Genomic DNA, 5,993 nt, shown 5'->3' with positions numbered 1-5,993 from the left:
GGAGAGAAGGGAAAAAGTTTTTTATAAAAAGCCAAATAAACAAATGTCAATGATTAACTTAGGAAAAACATAATTACTCCTGCCATTTTATGGCCTTCTTATAAAAGGCTTTTACTTTTGGTTAATGTTTCCCAAATGTGCTGTCAATGATACAGCTGCTCACTTTATCTATAGCCTACCTGTGTCTCTGGTAGCTCAGAATCTGTCAATCCTTTAACAGGTTGGTGATAAGCTGTAAAAATATTTAGAAACTTCACTGAAACACCAAGCCAAGAACTTTAACTCCCACGCAGGAAGAAACCCCACTTAGTCTGAGATAGGGTACCTGGTTGGGTGTTTAGGGCCATGTTTTTAAAGGCTTTGCAAAGCCCAGGTGATTTGGGGAACAAACCTCATTTTCAAAGCAATCGGGGCATATAAAACCTGAATTTTAAATGTGTTCACTGAGCCATCAAAAAGCAGCAAGACACTTTGTGGGATCACAGCATCTTGTGTAAAGATGACTCCATCTTAATATTTAAATACCTTTGTTAATCTAGCTAGGAACCCAGCAGTTACTGCAAATCAATGGGAACATCAATGCATGAATTAGCTCTGGAAATTCAGCTTGGGTTGAGTGTTATTGATCAGACAATGCCTTAGTATTTTTTAAATTAGCCTATCTCTGCTCAGGATCACTTGGTTGATTTTGTTTTGGGTCTTGTCAGGGTTTGTTTTGAGATGCAACTCTGAAGCCACATCCACAGGCTTGGTTTCCTGTTCCCAGCAGAGTTTCTCTGAAACCACCATGAGTCTGCCTCCATGGGAGCAGCAGGAATTGGCCCTTCATTGCCAAACCCTGGAGAGGTGGTCAAGCCCTCAGGAGCCCTTGGGAAACCAAGGACCTTGAGGAAACACCTGGCTTCAATATCTTGTGGTAGCCATGTCCTGTGGACCAGGGGTGACTGATCTGTCTCGTCCACATGCAATCCTCTAACAATCATTTTTCTGAGGGAAAGTTAACAACATTCACTCAATCCTTCCCCAGAGGTCATGTTCCCTAAATTTCTTGTTGCTCTTCTTGGTGCCATCCAGACTTGCCACGTTTTGTGCTTCCTTACTGATGGTGTCTGTATCTGCAAACAACTGAAACTGTAATCAATGACCAGGAATCCAGTCACTGGAACATTTTACATGCAGTGCCTCACTGATGCACACCTTCTTTCTGGTGACATCAGCCAACATCAACTCATATTCCAGTTGAGACCTTTCTGGTAGTGCTACTTGCTCAGCCATTCCCTTTTTTGTTTCTTTACATCTGGCTCTAGGGTGGCACCAATTACTGCATTGTCAATTTGTCTGGGCTGAAGCGCATCACACTGATTTCAGTCAATTTTTCAAAATTTTATGATCATTTGGAATTGTAATCCTTTGAAGGACTCCCTTGGCAGTTCTTGGCAATGCCCAAAAACCTGTTAATAGATATTCTCTTCCCACATCCAGATGATATGGGATAGAGTAAAGCCCAGGAGAGGTATTAAAATGCCCCTATTCTTGACTGAGAACCACAAAGCCTGTTTTCTAAGTAATTAATGTGCCTTTTGTGATTCTTGTCTTGCTCATCGCTTCTCAATTTGCCAGTGAGACTGTCACATGGTGAAATGATGAAAGGTTTTTGTGCTGTTGTTTCAGCTGTTGCCTGTCAGAGCAGAGAATCAAGCCTATTATTACCTTGATTTCTTCTTCTTCAGTAGAGAACAGGAACTATGCTGACCCTTCATTTCAACTCTCCTATTTTCTCTTCTGTGCTGGCAAGTTAATTGCACAATCACTGAACTATGTGTCACTCCATTACACACATCCCTTCTTGCATGGGTACTTTTTAGGGTACTGAAACAGGGCTGGCTGATTCAAAACTCTCTTTTTACATGCAGGTGGTATTTTTCCCCCTTTACAGTGCTCTGCTTGTCCAGAGGCAGCCCTGGCAGCTGTCACCTCCCTGCTATGGTGCAGGAGTCACCTCTGCTCCTCATTCCTGCCTGCTGCTGCCACCTGTCCGTGCACAGGCTGGAACCCCAAGAGCTCCATGCACAACCCAGGAGCCCCCAGAGAGTGGGATACTTCTAGGGGATAGCCATAGGACAGAGAAGGGTGGCACCTCATGTCATATAGGGCTTGCCTCTGCACCCACATTTAAATGAGTGTGCAAGCACCGTAGTGAGCTGGAAATGGAGCAGGTAGAGTCATGCTGAATTATGCTGCAAATTCTCAGCCCTATTTCTAAGTTCTTTTCTATTGCATACCTAAATGCAAACCTTGATATCATATATGAGGAATAATAAAATAATTACACTTCACCTTTCTTGCCATTGCCTTTACACAAGAGAAAAAATAAGCTGTGAGATGAATTAGCACAAAGCTACATTTTGAAAAGCTGTGTTGGGACAGTGAGGAGTCACTGAGCCTCAGGCACATCAAACCTTCATGGATGGATTTGCTCCCTTTGAGAAGACACATGGGAGACAACAGATTTGTAGAATAATAGAATCCTAGAATAGCCTGAGTTGGAAGGGATTCACAAGGATCATCAAAGTCCAGCTCCTGGCCCTGCACAGGACAGCTCCAAGGCTCATGTCATGGGCCTGAGAGTGTTATCTGAGTCCTTCTTGAACTCTGACAGGGTTGGTACTGTGATCGTTTCCCTGGAGAGCCTGTTCCAGTGCCCAACCACCCTCTGGGGTGATAGAGACTTGATTGTGTCAGCCTTACTAGCACAGCAGGCTTTCTGCAGAGTGGCCAGGCTCTTAGCTGGGAGTGATTTATATAGCCAGAGATGGTGATGGCCATCCATGCTTGGATGAGGAGCATTTCTGGTGGTGGACCTTCATTCTGGTGTGGAAAGCCGATGAGAGTATGAAGACAGTTGTACCACAGCAAAAAGGAAACAGTAAACAGCTGAGAAAGGGAAGTACCTTGAGCCCTTTCAGGAAATTCCAACCTCCAAGGGCAGCAAGGCAGCAGCCATGGGTTGGGGTGAGAGGAGAGCAGCTGGGGTTTAAATCGTGTCTCAGTGAAATCCACGGTTGTGTGCGATGGCAGCCAGCCTGCTTGGCAGGAGCAAAGGGCTGTGTCAGTTTGCCACTGCCACAGCACAAAGGCTGCCTGTAACCTGACATGCTGACACGGGCTCCTTCTCCCGTGTGCCAGTTCTCCCCCCACCCCTCCCGTCTGCAGCGGGAGCTGTGGCTCCCAGCTCCTACCTGATACTCCCAGTCCTGTCCCCAGGGTACGAGCTGTCTGACATCTGCTGAAAGAGCTGCCCACCGAGGTTCATCTGTACTCTGGCTCTGTTAGAGCAGTTTTCTGCCTCACCACTCATGTTGTTGGCTGAGCTGTGCTATGAAACTAGGACTGCAATAACAGAGAATTGCAGTTAGGACATGCCTCCATAAAAACCCTCTGTGTTGCGCATTGGGCACCACACACCCTTAAAATACCATTATCAGGACAATCTTTGCACACAGGAGCACTGTTTAAGCTCTCTGTTACACTTTGTCGTTCTGCCTAGTGCATAAAAGACGGACAGAAGCGTTACTCAGTGGCCACTTTGTGAAGAAGGGCTCTGGAAGGCTGTGGCTGCATGGCGCCGGGATTGTCTGTCCTGGAGCATCCCCAGGGAGACCGAGCTGCCGTGGCGGGGCCACCTCACCGCCTGCACAAGGCTGCGGCCGCCCCGCTCTCTGCCACTCCCCTGCCCTTTGCAAAGGGCAGCTCGCTTCAGTGGAATACCGGGCAAATCCTTGCTCTGAGGACTCCGGTAAAGTGGCTTTGTGGAGGCAGTGAACAGCCCCGGCGTGGCTTCAGCCCCTCCGCACATGTCCCTGCAGTAGCGCCTGGCGAGGAGCCGTGCTGCCTCGGCTGCACCTGGGCATCGCTGGGGGGGCAACCCCCACTCGCTCCTCTTCCTCGTGCTTCGAACGGGGGGCTGGGCAAATAGTCCTTTCAATCCCCTGAGCAGCCTTCTTCCCACATGAGTAACTCTTCTGCATGCGTGCCATCCGCCTTGTCTCAGATGAAAGCGCTGGTACTGGGATGCTGGCACCCCGGCACCCCGGCTCCCCAGCTGCGAGCTTCGGCCCGTGCCACAGGGGCTTTGCCCACGCTGGGACACGTCCCTGTCTACAAGAGGAGGCTTTCGTGTGATCCTCGTGTCTGCTCTCTCGGGGGGACCGGAGCTGTGTGACAGCGAGGAGGGGCACCTCTCCTCCTCTGCAGGCATGCACCGCCTGTCCAGCGCCATCCGGGCCACCAAGGGCACGTACCAGCACCAAGTCTCAGCTCGAGCACCAGCAGTTTGGGCTTAGCTGGCTCGTCCTCTGCAGGAACGAGAAAGGGCAGATGAGTGGCTGGCCGGATTAATTCCCTGCTGCCCAGCAGCAATGGAGGTAAAGGCAGCAAGTGCAGAGCACAGAGACCCCCACCTGCTGCACCACACTCAGACCCTCAGTCTGTGAGGGGAGGAAGCGAGGGGAGGCTGCTACCTGGAGAGCACCCACCTCCCGCAGCTGGCTCCACCGCCCAGCCACCGCCCGGCGACCTCCCGGAGCACCGGGGGCTTTGTGCCCCACTGCTCCGAGCCTGGGACCAATGCCTTGGACAACTAAGCCATACCTCTCCATAACCTTCTGTCCCATTTGCTCCGTTTTTCTTTTTCAGACCTAAAAAAGCTGTCACCTCCACAGAGCTCCATCGCGTTCCGAGGTTGCCACAGGCTGATGTCTGTTTGCCGAGTCAAAGAGTGCTCAGCATTGCGAAGGGGACAGTGCCTCATGCACAGGGGCCAGCCTCAGATCTGAGGACATCAGGAGCTGTGTAAAGATGCTGTCAATTTCCTGAAGCATCGGGAAACCAAAGTGTTTTTGCAAAGTTTAGGAGAAAGCTTAGAAGATGAATGATTTTTTAGGAAGATAAGTGTACAAACTGGCAGGTTAAATCAGGGTATCATAAAGTGTTACTTTGAAGGCTAAAAATCAAAACCATATGCTATAAAGGCAGAGGAGAGGCAACAACTCGGGTGCACAATATTCTGCATCCCTTACACCTTGCCCTTTACCAAAAAAAAAAAAAAAAAAAAAAAAAAAAAACCAAAAAAAACCCAAAAAACATGTTGCCCCAACAATGAAGGGAAATGTATTGATCCTCTGAAACACAGCTTTGCATCCAGACAACAGGAGTTTCTCACTTCAGTTTTACTAAGAAAGTGGTCCCAGTTCATTTTATAGTGACCATGTGCTCGCACATCAGCACCTGCAAAGTTGTTTAGATACAATATCATCAAGAATGTTAGTCCAAAGTCTAAAATTCCTGTTGGTCCACAACTGATAAAAGCTACACACTGTCATTTGTAGTAATTATAATTCAAATTATAGGAGAAAAGCAAAGGTGATAGAGAAATAATGCAAGAACACTCTTGCAGTTTTTCCAAAATTAAATGCTTTCCATTTAGTCATTGCTGTAGCTAGCAAGATGCTTTGACAGCTTCAAATTGCCACCTCTAAGGGAAAGGGAAACATGGTAGGAAGGAAGAGGACAGACTAACAAAATACAATTTTACTTTTTGATCTTAGATCAAATTCAGTTCCTACTGAACCTGCTTACTTTACTCAGAACAAAACTGGATCTGGGCTATAAGGGCAAAATTACTCTGGACTGATGCAAACATTAATGCAGACACAAAATATCCAGTTAAAACACAAGGCTTTCATGTGAAGTGCATCCACAGTGCTTAATGTATTCACAAAACTGAAAATACTGATACATTTGTGCTGGCAAGAGTGAACCACTCATCACTGTCAATGTACTTTAGTTTAATGTCATTTGAAAAATAGCAAGTTCAGTCACCAAGTTAGGCATATCTAACTGTGCAAATTTTTCATTAGCAATTGTCTGTTTGTGTAGGAAGCTGTGGTGTCACTCCATTGCACACATCCCTTCTTGCATGCCACATTAAAAAG

Source organism: Anomalospiza imberbis, chromosome 2, assembly GCF_031753505.1.
Source record: "Anomalospiza imberbis isolate Cuckoo-Finch-1a 21T00152 chromosome 2, ASM3175350v1, whole genome shotgun sequence".
Lineage (NCBI taxonomy): Eukaryota > Metazoa > Chordata > Aves > Passeriformes > Viduidae > Anomalospiza > Anomalospiza imberbis.
This window is presented reverse-complemented; position numbering follows the sequence as displayed.